The sequence below is a fragment of the Mesocricetus auratus genome, unplaced genomic scaffold, assembly GCF_017639785.1.
Source record: "Mesocricetus auratus isolate SY011 unplaced genomic scaffold, BCM_Maur_2.0 Super-Scaffold_100003, whole genome shotgun sequence".
In the NCBI taxonomy this organism is placed as follows: Eukaryota; Metazoa; Chordata; class Mammalia; order Rodentia; family Cricetidae; genus Mesocricetus; species Mesocricetus auratus.
This window is the reverse complement of record NW_024429188.1, coordinates 106,595,738-106,613,090: the sequence shown is the minus strand read 5'-3', so window position 1 is coordinate 106,613,090 and position 17,353 is coordinate 106,595,738.

Below are 17,353 nucleotides of genomic sequence, written 5' to 3'. Positions count from 1 at the left end.
TCATTGAATACTGCCAATTCATGGGGATACAACACAAAATTACAAGAGCAAACCCGTTTGTGGGAATGCAGTCTGATTCCCCCACTGCCGCATACCTGTAATGCATATATACCTCTCCAGGAGAAATGTCTTACATATAGACCTCCCTTGTCTGTATGATGATACAGAAACCAGGGCAGGCTAAAATAGGCTAAGCAAAGAGAGACCAGGACATGTGCTTAAGCAAGGCATCTCCTGATGCGTCTGTTTCAGGAGTCTAGGCTCAGAGCCCTGATATGAGTCAGCTCTTTGAATAACGTATGCTGGTCCATTAGTCATACACTGACATAATGTGGTTGTCATGGAAAACTCCTCAGTAAATTGAATACTCTCTTATATAGCAGCTCTGATTAACATCTATTTCCCAAGTAGGAATAATTATGGTGATTAATTTCCTAACTTAATGAACCTATCATCTACCATAGAAATAGCTTTATCATTAAAGAAAGTAATTTTTCTCATTATCCAGAGAAAGGCACAATTTCCAACTGTTACGACATCTGATAGTTTCCTTAGTCTCTCCATTCCATACAGCATGTATTTCCAGCTTTCCTCACTGATTTCAGATCTCTGCCCTATCCCCTTAAAAATGATTTGTACTTTTTCATTGCACAATTACGCTGTGTGCATATATGACATTTTTCTCTGTTGTTGGATCCCAAGGTTTGTTCCATTACACAGTTATTGTAAAAAGAGTTATGCAAGAAACACTGTTGTGAAAATATCTGACCTAGGGATCCTAGCAGTGGTATAGCTAGAGGTGGAAGGGTTATATCTTCTAAATGCATTATATGCTTACATGATACGGTCCTTTCTTGAGTTTACTGTCTTAGGTCATATAAAAGAACAAGCTCATGAACCATGGGGAGCAAGCAAGTAAGTAGCATTCCTCTATGGTCTTTGCTTCAGTTTCTACCTTTAGGTTCCCACCTTGAGTTTCTACCTTGGCTTTGTTGGAATATAACTTATAAGCTCAAATAAACCATCTCCTCCCCCAAATTTCTTTTGATCAGCATTTTACCACAACAATAGAGAAGCAAACTAGAAAACCAATCCCCATAGCTGAGTACTAACCATCTATTATTTAGGAAGCTCCTATTGTGCTTTCCCTTTGGCAGGGCATTTCAAACCAACCACGACAGCCCCTGTCCAAACTAGCAATTTGATCTTTCCACTGTTTACGCTCAAACTTGAAAGCAATTGTATATGCCAGCTGTGGTGGTTTAGATTAGAAATGTTTCCCACAGGCTAAGGTATTTGAGCATTTGGTCCCAAGTGGATGGCGATTTTTGAAGGCTATTATGGAACTGAGGTGAAGATACCCTGGAGGAAATACATCAGCAGAGGTGGGTTTTGAGAGTTTATATTCATGTCCTACTTCCAGTTTGTTCTCTCTGTTTCATGTTTGAAGTTGAAAATGTGGTCTCCCAGATTCCTGCTCCATGCTTACCCCTGGCATTATGACCTCTCCCTCTGGAACTGTAAGTGAAAATAAACTCATCTATAAGTTGCTTTTGGTTGTATTTTATCATAGCAATAGAAAAGTAACTAATAAACAAGCTAATATCTCTTCCTCAGCTTTTGATTACTCTGCAACCCACTGAGATCTGATTTCTGCCACTATTGTTCCACTATCTCTGTTACTTTATTTGCTTTGCTGTATCAGCCTCTTTTATCCAAATTCTAAACATAAGAATCTTCTTTACCTTCTCTCCCTGGGTTGTTCATACCCACTTCTACTAACTACAATTATCATCTAGATTGAGTTTGTGACACAGAACCATGAATAGAATTTGGTTGAAAACAAAAGTAGACAAAAACATAAATTTGGGCTAGGCAGTGGGGGCACATACCTCTAATCCCAGCACTCAAGAGGCAGAGGCAGGCGGATCTCTGTGAATTTGAGGCCAGCCTGATCTACAGAGCAAGTTCCAGGGCGGCCATAGCTACACGGAGAAACCCTGTCTTGAAAAAGCCAAAACAAATAAACAAAACCCATAATTTTTTTAAAGTATGTTTGTATGTGTACACGTACATATTTGTGGGTACACACTATAAGCATGTGTGTAGAGGCCAAAGGTAAACATTGGCTGTCTTTTTTCAAGGGTTATCCACCTGGTTTATTGAAACAAGGTCTCTCATTGGCCTGGAGATCACCAACTATGCTAGACTGGCTAGACAGTGAGCCTCCGAGATCTACTTGCTCCTACCTTTTCAACACTGGGATTTTAAACCCACCATTCCCAGGTTTTGCTTACAGAGGGGATCTAAGGTAGGTCTTCATGCTTATGTTGCAAGCCCTTTATTGAAACATCTCTCCAAAGGCTGAAAATGTTAACTTTTTATATTTAGTAACCTCTAGTGAATATTTAACATTTCTTCCAATCGTTAATATAGATAACAAGCCAATATGTATAACTTTGTCATTGATAGAAATCACATATATCATGGTTGTTGCTAATATACCAAAATATTATTGATACTAATCATTATTTTAGCTTATAGGCATTATTAGATTTACCATCAGCTCATTTAATAAATTGATAATTACATGTATTCTAACATAATATCTTTATTTGATAATTGTATCTCAGCATAATTTCTTTTCTTTGTAATCTGATTCATTTCACTTGATCGATTTAAGAAATTTAGGAATATTCTGAGAAAAGACAATAGACTTCCCAGCCTTCCAATAGGATAAAGAGTGTTAGGTAAGGGCAGAGGCGAGCTCCGAGCCCCCATCTTGGTCCCGATTTCCATCTGCTCACCCTCTCTGGGATCTCCTGGTCTGGAGACTGCAGCCATGTAGGCTCCCCCACCCAGGACCAAGCCACCAGGAGCCTGCTGAGAGAGCCGGTCTACTCCCGCCCCCACTCAGGGCTGAGGGCAAAGGTGAGCTCAGGGCCCCTAGCTTAGTCCTGACTTCCATTCACTTACCCTCTCTGGGATCTCCTGGCCTGGGGACTGCAGCCAGGTCATCTTGCCCCCAGAGGACCAAGCAACCAGGAGCCTGCTGAGAGAGCCTGCCTACTACCACCCACACTCAGGACAGAGGGCAGAAGGCAGAGGGCAGAGGGCAGAAGGCAGAAAGCAGAAGGCAGAGGGCAGAGAATATTGGACTTGCTTGTACCCACCAAAAGGGAACCCTGGTCCCCTACTGACCAGGAGAGGAAGAGGCTCTTTCTGCACCCACTGGAAAAAGGGAAGGGAAGGAGAAAATGCAAAAATACACTCAGCAACAGAAAAACAAATATGACACCACCAGATTCTAGAGACTCTACACCAGCCAGACTCAAACATTGCAATGCAAATGAAGCAGAAGAGAATGACCTTAAAAACAACTTCATGAAAATAATAGAGGCCCTCAAAGAGGATATGAGAAAATCCATTAAAGAGATGGAAGAAAAAGCAAACCAAAAATGCAAGAAATGGGAGAAAAAAACAAACTAAAAATGCAAGTAATAGAGGAAAAGACAAAGCAAAAATTTCAAGAAACAATTCAAACAGTGCAAAGTTTGGAAACTGAAATAGAGATAACAAAAACACAGTCTAAAGGAATGCTAGAAATAGAAAAGCTGGGCAAACGGTCAGGTACTACAAGCGTAACCAACAGAATATAAGAGATGGAAGAGAGAATCTAAGGAGAAATAGATTATCAACCAAAGAAAAATTTAAGTCCAACAAATCCCTAACACAAAATATCCAGGAAATATGGGACACAGTGAAAAGACCAAACCTAGGAATAATAGGTGAAGAAAACCACCTCAAAGGGGCAGAAAATATATTCAATATAATCATAGAAGAAAACTTTCTCAACCTAAAGAAAGACATGCCAATGAAGGTACAAGAAGCTTATAGAACACCAAATACATTAGACCACAAAAAGGTCAACTTCTTCACATAATAATCAAGACCCCAAATGTACAGAATAAAGAAAGAATATTAAGAGCAGCTAAGGAAAAAGGTCAAGTAACATACAAAGGCATTCCTATTAGAATTACACCTGACTTCTCCATGGAAACTCTGAAAGCAAGAAGGCCCTGGATAGATATTCTACCAACACTAAGAGACCACGGAGGCCAGCCCAGACTACTATACCCAGCAAAGCTTTCAATCACTATAGATTGAGAAAACAAGATATTCCATGACAAAACCAGATTTAAACAATACATATCCACTAACCCAACCCTACAGAAATTTCTGGAAGGAAAACACCAACCCAAGGAAGTTAACTACAACCAGAAAAACATAGGCAATAGATAATCCCACTTTACCAACAGCCAAAAGGAAAAAGGGGTAGAAATCCACAAACAATTCCACCAACAACAGCCATTCCAAAACAAACAAGAATGAGCAATCAAAGGTCATTAATATCCCTCAATATTAATGGTCTTAACTCACCCATAAAAAGACACAGGCTAACAGAATGGATTCTAAGACAGAGTCCATCACTTTTATATGGATTTTAGACATGTAGCAGGAGATTGCCTGCCTACAATCCCACCACCAGAGAGTCTAGGAAACGGGGAGGACCCTAAGAGAGATATGCATGGTACTCTGGAGAAGGGAAATGGGACAGGAATCTCCTGAGCAGATTGGAAGCATGGGGGTAGGGGAGAGGGAGCTGGGAGAAAGAGATGGGGAGAAGAGGAGGGGAGAAGAGGACATGGGGGTGCAGGAAGGTTGAGACAGGGAAAGAATAGAGCAGGATGAGAGATACCATAATAGAGGGAGCCATTATAGGTATAAAGAGAAATCTGGCACTGCGGAAATGTTCAGAGATCTACAAAACTGACCCCAACTAACAATCTAAGCAATAGTTGAGAGGCTATTAAATGCCCTTCTCCGACAATGAGATTGATAACTATATTTCATGCCATCCTGGAATCTTCATTCAGTGACTGATGGAAGCAGAGGCAGACACCTACAGCTAAACACTGAACTGAGCTCCTGGAATCCAATGACAGAGAGGGAGGAGTAATAAGCAAGGGGTCAAGACTGGGTTGGTGAAACCCACAGAAACAGCTAACCCGAACAAGGGGGAGCTCTTGAACCCCAGACTGATGGCTGAGAGGCCAGCATGGGACTGATCCAGATCCCGTGAATGTGGGTGTCAGTGAGGAGGCCTAGGCAATCTATGGGGCTTTGGGTAGTAGATCAGTATTTATCCCTGGCATACAAATGGACTTTGGGTGCCCATCCCACAATGAGGGATGCTCTCTCAGCCTGGCCTATTGGAGGAGGGCCATCATCAGTCAATGACTCACAGTAGAATTTAGTAAACTGTTGAGAAATCTGGGTAAAAGGCTGCCTTCAATCCTAAGCTTTGTTTTCTGTGTTTTAGTTTTTTGTTTGTTTGTGGTTTTTTTGTTGTTGTTTATTCTTAATCATAAGTATTTTAAAAATAAAGCCCAGGTTCTTGGTTCACATGAAAAAAATTTTAAAAAAAGAGTGTTAGGTAGTCCTTTTAAGGATGCTGGTGACCTAACTGGCTCATGAACTTTGGATACCTCATGGAAATCTCAAACAAAATTCCAGATTGAGTTTAACACTTCTTCCAATCTCATTTTCCTCAAATCTCATTCTCCTGCATCCTCTATTTCATGAGATGGATAAACAATCACCTAATTACCTTCTTCCAAATCCTGAGATCATTTGACCATACCTTTACATCATTCCATTAATAAGTCAGAGAAAAAAACGCAAGGATTTAACCTCTTCAACATTTCTCAAATTCATCCATTTGTTTTTCTTCATTCTCAACACCAGATTTTATAACCATGTTCTCTTTTCTTTCTAAATAATCCCCCCACAAACAGAGGGAGTTCCTTCCTAGTCTATTCTTTCCCATCACTGTTAGAATGACAATTTTCCACACACTGAAATTAACATGAATATAGCCACTTTATCATACTTGTGTACCCTACTTGGTATAAGTTCCTTGAGGACGAGGACTTGTACTTTGGTAATTTGGAGGTCTGTAGCATTAATCTTGGTGTCAAGTATATAAAAATACTCTATAAAAATGGTGCTTTGTAAACTCAAGTTCTCTGGAAAAGCTACATCTATATTAAAGATCCTGCAGACTGTTTGACCTTGGCTAAATAGTCTTATACATACACAAAATGTAAGTTAAGAGTCAAATTTAGTCATCTTTATCCTGTTTTCAATATTTTGTTAAATAAATTTATTTTTTGACAATTTCATACATGGTTACAATACATTCTTATTACTCTTACCCCCTGTGCTGGCTAGATTTTGTTTGTTTTTGTTAACCTTGACACAAGCTAGAGTCATCAAAAAGGAAAGGGCTTCAGTTGAAGAAATGCCTCCATGAGATCCAGATGTAAGGCGTTTTCTTAACTAGTGATTGATTTGGAAGGACCAAGCCCATTGTGGTGGGGCCACCCGTGGGTAGATGGTCCTGGGTTCTATAAAGAAGCAAGCCAAGCAGGTCATAGACAGCAAGCCAGTAAGCAGTACCATCTCCATGGCTGTGTCAGCTCCTGACTTTAGGTTCTTTTATATTTATCTAATTTTTGCAGAGTTGCTAGGGAAGAATCTTTGTACACTGTAAATATGTATTGTTCTCAGTGTTACTATAAAGCTGATTGACTGATAGCTGGGCAGGAAGAGACTGGGCAAGACAGCCTGACACAGAAAGAATGCTGGGAAGAAGAAGGGCAGAGAGGTATCATCATACAGAGAGTAAGCAACACATGCTGGAGAGGTGAATGCTATGAGCCTTGGGACAACACATAGATTAATAAAAGTGGGCTAATTTAATTTGTAAGAGCTAGTTAGTAATAAGCCTGAGCTATCAGCCCAGAATTCATAATTAATATTAAGACTCTGAGTGGTTATTCAAGAGTGGCTACTGGCACTCTTCATGATTTTATTCATTTATTTATTGTTTTGAGACTCATAGTATGTAACCTTTTCTTAGCAATAACCTTGTGGCTCCAATTCTTTTTTGGAAAGTACTTTAACAAATTTAGTATTTAATGTTCTATTTATACTTCTACCTTAATCTACAATTACTTGCTTGTTGAATTCTTGTCTCCTCAGTTTAGCATATTGCTTTACAGTTTTTTTTCATGTAATAGAATTTTAGATGTTGTACATTTCTAATTAGAACAATCTCTGGTAGTCTTTTTCTCTGGAAAAATAACAAATAGTTAATGTAGTGAGAGATCTAACTAAGCACCTGTGGCACTGACCATGCCCAAATGGGCATATGGGATTTGGTCTGGAGTCATGGCTTTCTCTCTCTTGGTTCCGGTCCAGCCACAGAGGGCAGCTGAGCTTGAATCCTTGTAGTGTTGATTCTGGGTTATCGGTTTCTCATGTAAGTAATTTCTCCCCAATAAAATAAACCTATATCATCCCAGACCGTGTATCATAATTTGTACAACCACAAGTTAACCAAGTATTAATTTGTGTACACTAAAAGATCATTAGACAACTTGATCTACACTTTGGGTGGCGCTGACACATAGAAACTGTTTGCCATTTATACACTAGTAAAGAAAATGAGTTCCTGTGTTAGCTATAAAAATATAAGCTAATCATAATTTCAAAGGAAATACTCTTTCAAACAAATTAGTTTTAATTTTTATGACAATTTTATTCCTCTAAGACTTATAGTTTCATTCAGGATAGTCCCAAACCTTGCAACTCAAAAACATGTAAGTTTAAATTATAGTTTCCCCTTGTAATGTGAGAGGATCTTCTAACACAGTAAAGAAATTGAGAATATACAAATCATAAATTCTGGGTTGCACTAATTTTCAATAAGAAACAAGTTCCTATACAAAGGCCGAAGGAATTCCAGCTTGGAACAATAGCCAGTTCTAAGAAACATTGCTTCTTTTGTTGCTGCTGCTGTTGTTGTTTTCAAACCTACATAAGCACATATGATCATTCTTTTTACTCTGTTGTGACATTAGACCTGTACCTAGTACTTAAGGTGCTTTATCCTGCCTTCAGGGTCTTGTCTTGAGTTTCTTCCCTAACTTTCCTTCATGATGAACTGTGATGTGGGACTGTAAGCTAAGTAAACCCTTTTTTTCCAAAGTTACTTTTGGTCATGGTATTTTAATACAACAAACGAAACCCTAACTAAGAAACCCCTTCCCTTATCTCTCTCCCCCAGACTGAAATTGATAGTGTTGTTAGGGAATGTTAGCGGTTGTTTGCGACAGGGCCTTTCTGTGTAATTTAGGTTGGCCTCAAATGGATGAGCTTCCTGCTTTGCCTTCCAAATGTTGGGATTATAGTAATGTACCACCAAACCTGACAATTTAGTCTTTCTTAATAGTCATTGGCAGGCTGGAGATCGTTTAGCAGTTAGAGTACACACTGCTCTTGCAGGGGACCCAAGTTCAGTTCCCAGCAGCCACACTGGGCAGCTTACAACCATCTGTAACTCCAGCTCCATGTGAATCTGCTGCCTCTGGCCTCCAAACCAAAAGTCATATCCTTTTAATACATCTATTCCATCATAATTAATCTCAAAAGTCTCAACTTGTTCCAATATCAACTCCAAAGTTTATTTTAAATATCATTCAAATCAGAAATAAGTAAAATTCAATATATAATTTATCCAAAGCTAAAATTTCTTTATAAGTCTGAATATACATAAAACCAATGTTATATGCTTTCAAAATACAATGGTACAAAAGACATTTCCATTCTAAACAGAAAAAAACAAGGGTATGAAGGGAGGATGTAGCTTTCAATGCTTCTTAAAATTTGTCTATTCATGACCCCTTTCCAGATGAGAAAATTTTACACAAATCTGGGGTGTACAGGTCTATAAAACAAGTATATATACATATACATATATATTTGTATATATAATGTATGTGAATTAAAATTTACTAATAAATAATGAAATTTTAAAAATTGTTATCCATAATATATTTTATTCTGACCCAAATTGAATGATCAGGGCCCAAGAACCAGTATTGTAGTTATCCAGAACGGCATGTTTTGCTATGTAACAGGCTACCTGAACTTTTATGCTCACAAATAAATACATGGTTAGAAAGACAAATACAGCATATTTTCTCTCAAATACATAATATAGGTTTAAATTATGTGTGTTATATGTATGTATGTAGGTATACTGACTTTATAAAAACCTAGACCTAACTGGGAACAGGGAATTGTAATTGAGAATATGCCTCTATAAGATTGTCCTGTAGGCAAGTCTGTGGGGTATTTTCTTGATGAATGATTGATGTGGGAGTACCTTGATTATTGTGGTTGGTGCCACCCTGGTCAGGTGGTGCTGCATGTTATAAGGAAGCAGGGTGAGTAAGGCATGGCTTGTGCCTCATTTCCTGCTTTCAGGTTCTCGTCTCAGGTGGCTGTCGTAACTTTCTTGGACAACAGGCTGTGATGTGGAACTGTAAGATCAAATAAATTCTTTTCTTCCCATGTTGCTTTTGTCATGTTGTTTTATCATAGCACTAGAAACCATAACTAAGACAACAGAATATGAAAATGGAAAAAGGATTTCAGATGAGGGGAAGAGATCTAAATGTAGGGGAGAAAACAGAACAGGAGTCCATAATGGCATATATGTGACATGAAAGCAGAAAAGACCCTACTTAAGAGGAAGCAGGAAACCAGTAAGCAGTGGGGAACAGTGATAGGAGAGACAGTAGGAGGAGCAAAGAATAACAAATTGACAGGTGTATGTGAAAATGACATAATGAAATCTATTACTTTTATGACAAAATTTAGCAAAAAGAAAAAAGAAAGTTATGGATCAAAGTGGGTTCATCACATAGCTGCACTGCAGTATGGCAGAAAAATCTATAGGGTATAGCTATTGTCTTTATCACATCTTTGGTATATTAGTCAGGCCTCTCTAGAGGAACAGAACTGATAACATAAATTTTTAGAATGGATTACAGGCTATGGTTCAGCTAGTTCAACAATGGCTGTTTTCCTACAGAAGGTCTAATAATCCAGTAGTCATAGAGTCCACAAGGCTGAATGTCTCACCTGGTTTTCTGTGTAAGCAGGAATCCTGAAAAAGTGGGCTCTAATACCAGTGAAGGAGTGGACTTGTCAATGAGAACAAACAAGGCCAAGTCAGAAAGCTTCCTTCTTCCATGTTCTTTCTATAGGCTGCCAGAAGAAGGTGTGGCCCAGGTTAAATGTGGATCTTATGACCCCAAAAGATCTAGATTAGAAGTGGGTATTCCCACTTCAAATTATTTAATTAATTAAAATATATTCCCTATGGGTATATGAAGCTGCTTGGGCTTTAGTTAATTCCAGATGTAGCCAAGTTGACAACCAAGAATAGCCATTACTCTTGTTTTTAGGGCGGGTAGAACTTTGTCAAGCTTAGCAACATATTTCAAGGGTTTTTAGAGAGAAGTCAATTGGATATAGATCAGATACAGAGGTAGACAGTAAATGTCTCTTAGAAGTAATTAAAGATAACCCAAGGTAATTTTGACTCCTTACCTACTATATTGTCTCTTCTACCATCATAGAGTTATACTCAAGCAAGGTCAAAAGGTCTGAAGAATTAATATAGATGCCCCTTCTTCAGAGAACTTCAATTTATATCCATAATTTATTCTAAAGGACTACTAGGGTCCCAACATCTGGACCCACCAGAGTGGCAGTCCTTTCTCTATTGCTGTGTCAGGTGAATAATCCTCTCCCAGGATCCTTCTGTGGAGGAGTCAACTCACTGTATATTTGGGAAGCCCCACCCCACATCTTTTGCTGTGGATCTTCTGACTTGTTGAAAACAAGATGATGACCTTGGTTATTATTTGGATGTGAAATGTCCCCCTACAGTCTCATATTTTTGAAGCTTGGTTCCCAGCTTCTGGTAGTATTTGACAAGTTGTAGCTGCTGGGTGGTAGTGGTGCAAGCCTTTAATACCAGCACTTGGGAGGCAGAGGCAGGCAGAGTTTTAAGACAGCCTGGTCTACAAAGAGAGTTCCAGGACAGCCAGGACTGTTACACAGAAAAAGCCTGTCTTGAAAAACCATAACCAAAACCAACCCCCTGCCAAAAGGAGAAGTGAAAGCACTTAGAGGAAATGCAGTCTAGCTGGCAAAAGTAGATCACTGGGGAGCAGGCTTTGAAGGCTATAGCTGTTCCTGCTTCCTGGCTGGCTCATGTATCAAAGTCTTTCTGTATCCTAGGTGGCTTATGTATCAAGTGGCTCCTTAAAGACCTCACTGCCATGAGACCAACTGCTTTAGCTGTCATGTCTTCAATACTATGACAGACAGTATTCCTTGAATCATGAATCAAAACAAATTTCCCATCCTTCAAGTTGTTTCTGTCAGCTATTCTATTACAGCAATGAAAGTAGTAATGAATAGAGTCTGCCTTCTGAAAACAAAGAATGCTGATGGTCTCTGAAACTCGTTCTGAATCATTCTTCTTTTGTCTTGAAAAGTACAATTTGTTCACAGACAAATGGCTATATGGTTCTGTCCTATATAATCTTAGAAGTTCAACAGCCTTTCCTTATTCTTTAGGCTCCAGCTGGCAGTTCTCTTGATGGCAATCACCTGATTAAATCTCTGCTTCACAAACTGGGCATGGTGATAAATTCCTTTAATCCCAACACTCAGGAGAGAGGTGGAGGGAGGCAGATATCTATGAATTCAAAGCCAGCCTTGTCAAATAATTGGTTCCAGGACAGCCAGGGATATGTAGAGAGACCCTGTATCAAACAAAATTCTATTTCACACCTGTCTTAGTTTATTTTCCCTGTAAATTTGATAAAATATTCTAATAAAATCAATAGAAGGTAGAAAGAGCTTATTTTGGCTCACGGTTCAAGGTTACATTCCATTATGGCAGGGAAGTCAAAGCAGCAGGAATCTGAAGCAGGTGATTATACCACATCTCCAGTCAGGAAACAGTGATAAATGTATGCATGCTAGCACTCAGTACACTTTCTTAATTTATATACGCCAGGATCGTTTGCCCAAGGAATGTTCTTGACCATAATTAATGTATCATCCCACATCAATTAACATAACCAAGGTAAGTACTTCCCACAGGAATGCTCAAAGGCCCATCTCCAAGAATTTGTTGACAACTAACACTATTCATCACAACATCTGTCTCAGTTACTTTTCTGTTGCCATGACAAAACACCATGACCAAGGCAACTTATAAAAGAAAGCATTCAATTTGGGGCTCGTGGTTCCAGAGGGTTAGAGTCAATGACCATCGTGACAGGGACAATAGCAGCAGGCCAGAAAGAATAGCAAACAAGTAATAGCCATGAGTTCACATCCTACCCACAAGCCAAGGCAAACACAGAGAGCAAGTTATCTCCCTGGGAATGAGTAAACGTTCAAAGCCCATCCCAGTGACAGAATCCTTCCAAAAAGGTCTAACTCCCAGTCATTCCTAAAGAGTTCCACCAGATGGGGCCCAAGGTCTAAAGGCCTGCGTAACCACTGCCTGGCCGAGGCAAGTCTTATCAAGGAAAGCATTTAATTGGGTGTCTCACTTACAGTTTCAGAGGTTTAGGCCATTATCATCATGGCAGTGAACATGGTGGCATTCAAGCCGGCACTGGAGAAGATGCTGAAAGCTGCATCTTTATCCGTAGGCAGAAAAGTAGAGATAGAACTTGGGCTTGGCATGAGATTCGAAACCTCAAAGCCCAGCCTCAGTGACACACTTCATCCAACAAGGCCCCACCTCCTAATCTTGTCAAAGATCCCACTCCCTGATTATTGAATATTCAAATATATGAGCCTCTGAGAGCCATTCTTATTGAAACCATCTTCCAAAAGCAACTTAAAGTAGGAAGGGTTGATTTTGGCTCAAGACAGGGTGATAGAGGTGTGAAACAGCTGGTCACTTTGCATCCTTAGTTAGGAATCAGTGAGTGATGAATGCTGAAACTCTGATTGCTTTCTCAATTTTAGTCAGTTCAGCCCATGGAATAACACCCACATCTGCGGTGGGCTTTCTCACCTCATTTAACCCAATCTGGAGGCTTCCTCCAAGATATGCCCGGTAGTTTGACCCATAGATGATTCTATATTCTGTCAGTTTGACATTATTAACCATCATAGTTGTGTAGCCCTTTCCCCAGAATTTCTGTCTCGTTCTGAATGATAATTTATGAGTGGGCTTTTATCTATGGTTTTGGGAATGGAATCACATTGTTTTGTTTTTTCTAAGGTTTGGGGTTTTTATGTGCATTGTTGTATTGCCTGAATGTCTGTGAGGGTGCCAGATCCCCTGGAACTGGAGTTACAGAGAGTTGTGAGCTGCCATGTGGTTGCTAGGAATGGAAGAGCATCCAGTGCTCTTAACCACTGAACCAACTCTCCATCCCCCTGGAATCATATTGTAAGAAGGCTGTCTCTCCGAGAGCTAGTTCTATGCCAGGCTAAGTCTGAAGAAATTGTGTTCTGATAGACAAACAAAATACTTAATATGTTCAGGCACTTTATCTTATTTAGTTGACTGATTATTGTTGCCAGATAATAGGCAGGATGTATAATTAAATTTTGTTTCATATCAAATATGAATAATATTTGACTTATGCATACAAAAAGTTATCTGTTGTTTTCTGAAAATTCAGATTTAACTCATTATCTTGTTATTATATTAGTGAAATCTGACCAAGCTCTTCCTGAATGTTGTCTTAAACTCACTTCTTGATCTGGCATGGTACATTTTTTCTAGAAATTTAGTAACTATTACCCTCAGAATATGGATGAGTATTCTAAATTAAAATATCTCTGAGTTGTAGAGACTTGGTGTGACCACAGTAATAGTATAAACTTCATCTTTTACTATTGTCTCTATTTGTGAAGTCTTTTTCACCTATGACTTACTTTAGTAAGGATATTGCTTTGTTTTATATTCATGTCAATCTTGTCTATGACCTAAAAGCTGTTTTTGGGTAGTCTCTGACTAATGTTAATTTTCTTTACTTCACTTAATATAAAGGATTTGGAGTTTCGTGAGTATATAACAAATGTTACCATTTCAAAAAATTTGCTATCTTAGCAGAGTCACTTCAAAGATTTGTAGAAGTAGCATTGGCCACAGCTTGTGGCTTTTGGACAGAAATCCTACCTTGAGGGTTTTCAGAACCATTCATTCATCTTCAAATTACTAAATTAAAAGGTATTGGTCACAGATAATTGATTTATGCAGAAATGGTTATCCAACAAGCCAACAAGCCAACACAGAGCTACTAAAAAACTGTAAATTATCATGGGCCATGGTAGCATAGGCCTGTATTCCCATAACTCAGGAAGCTGAGACAGGAAGTTCAAGCCTAGCCTGGGCTTTATGATGAGTTAGTGACGAGTCCATACAACATACCAAGAACCTGTGCCAATAAGAACTTACAGAGACTGAAGCAGCATGCACAGGGCCTACACATGTCTGCACCAGGTCCTCTGCATATATATTAAGGTTTCCAGTTTAGTGTTTTTATGGGATTCCTGAGGGTATGAGCAAGTGGGTGTCTGATACCTAGGCCTTCTCGTGGGCTCTTTTTCTTCTGTTGATTTGCTTTGTAAAGTTTTGATGTAATAGTTTTTGTTTTATCTTGTTATATTTCATTTTATTATAATTAAAAAAGTGAGTGAATGAAAACGTAGCCACTAGGGTAAATGTTAACAACGGAACAGTCACTTATACCTGCAGGGAGAGGGAAAACAAATTGTCACCAATGGAGTAACACTGGTGTATCAAGTATTCCAAGTCAGGTCTCATGTTTAGGAGGTAGTTGACCAGCATATAATAGGGTTTTTGTTTTGTTTTGTTGAGGGTCAGTTTTTTATTTGGTTACAGTTTGGTGTTTTTTAATTTTGGGGTGTTGTTTTATTTTGTTTTCTTGGTTTGGGGGGGATTTTGTTGTTGTGTTGAGATTTTGTTGTTTGTAATTAGTTGTGTTGTATTCTTTGACTTTTTAAATTAATTTTGTTGAATTTCATTTTACATTCCAACCAAAGTTCTCCCTCCCATCTTCCTTCACATCTATCCCCCAGACCACCCCCTATCAACTCCTCCCAACAGGTAAGGGCTTCCATGGGGAGCCAACAAAGTCTGGCATATTAAGTTGGGGCAGGACCAACCCCCGCCCCTTTGCATATAGGCTGGGCATGGTATCCCTTCAAAGGGAATGGACTCCAACAAACTAGCTCATGCACCAGGGATAGATCCTGGTGCTACTACCAGAGGCAGCTCAGATAGCCCAGACTTCACAACTGTCTCCTACATACAGAGGGCCTAGTTCTGTCCATGGAGGCTTCACGGCTGTCAGTCAAGAGTTCATGAGTTCCCATGAGCTTGGTTCAGCTGTATGTAGATTTCTCCATCATGATCTTGACCTCCCTTGCTCAGATATTCCCTCCTCCCTCTCTTCGACTGGATTCCTAGAGCTCGGCCTGGTGCTTGCTTGGTTGTGGATCTTTGCATTTGGTTCCATCAATTACTGGATGACAGATGGTGATAGTTGGGGTATGTGCCAATCTGATTACTGGGGAAGGCCAGTTCAGGCATCCTTTCCACTATTGCTAGGAGTCTTAACTGGGGTCATCCTTGTGGATTCTTGGGAATTTCCCTAGCACTAGGTTTCTCCCTAACCTCATAATGGCTCTATCATAAGATATCTTGCTCTCCTTCTTCATCCCCCACCATCCTGTTCCCTCACATTCTCATCCCCATCCCCTCCCCTTTACCGACCCCTTACCTCTGGTTTACCAGGGAGATCTTTAATTCCCCTTTTCAGGACGATTCATGTGTCCCTCTTAGGATTCTCCTTGTTACCTAGCTTCTCTGGAGCTGTGGACTGTAGACTGGGTATCTTTTGCTTTGTATCTAACATCTACTTATGAGTGAGTACATACCATGTTGGTTATATTTTTAAGAAATAACTTAGAATTAGGTGGGAAGGGATGGGGAGAGGATCTGGAAGTACTTGGGAAAAGAGAAGAATATGATCACACAAATCCACTTGCCTGCCTCTGCCTGGTTTCAATGCAATATTTTAGCCAAGACAAGTGTATACCTTTGTAATCCCAGCACACAGGAGGCTGAGGCAGGTTAGCTGGGGCTATATGGGAAATTCCAGGCCAGTGTGAACTATACAGTGAGAATGTGTCTTAAATGATAGCCTATTTTTGCCATGAAAAGATATGTGTAAAGGAAGTGATTAATGATAGTTTGTTCTTCTTAATGAATTTTTGATGTTTAGGGAAAGTTACTCTATTGTTCTTATATTGTATTTTAAAAACAAACTGTGTATGACAGATCAATGACAGTTTATTTCCTCACCTTCAACAGTCTTTTCAATGTGTTTGAACTTAGATAAGTGGATAGTTTTAAGCAAGTAAAACTCTGAAAGTTCTCAGGTATAAGTTATAACCACCCACATTTACTTCAGAGATGGTTCATTCTATGCATAATATGAATATTCGCAAAGCCAATATTATTGGTGGTTGTTTGTTTGATATAAGGCCTCATTGTATAGCTCTGGTTAGTCTGTAACTTACTATATAGACCAAACTGGCCTGAAACTCACAAAGATACGCTTGCTTCTGCATCCTTAATGCTTGGATTAATGGCATGTGCCATCATGCCTGGTGAAGATAATAGTATTTCAAATTATTTCCAAGATCAAAACAGTACAGGAGTAATTGTGGATTGTACATAGATAACAATTAGGAAGGTATTTGGCTAATACTTTTACAGAACTTGTTTCTTTGGATTTTCTTTTCTTTCTTGTATTTTAATTCTTTGGAATTGCCCACATTGTGGAAGGGGCTTTTGAACTGTTGGAACTGATGAAACTGAAGACTTTCAGTAAGTCTTTAATGCTTTTATAACCATACCACACCTGGTAGTTCACTTCTTTGTGATCATTTAAAAATCTGTCATCAAGAGCTGGAGAGTGGTCAAGAGAACTTTTAGCTCTTTCAGGGGACCCTGGTTTGATTCCCAGCACCTTCATGGTGGTTCACAACCACCTGTAACTCCAGTTTCAAGGGATCTGATGCCACGTTCTGGCTTCTAAGGGTACCTACATAAATATGATACACACACATACACTGAAGGCACATATATAAGTATAAAATAGATCAATCCTTAAATTTTTTGTTATTTCCAATACAATGCTACTAAAAGCTCACCCTCCACCCTTAGAAAAAAAGTGATCTTGCTGCCTAAGGATACTTTTAGCTCTATAGCTGCCTTCCCCAGAGAAGGCTGAATTTGAAGATCTCTAAGAATCCTATAGATCCATGTATATATAGAAGGAATATGAGAGAAACATTT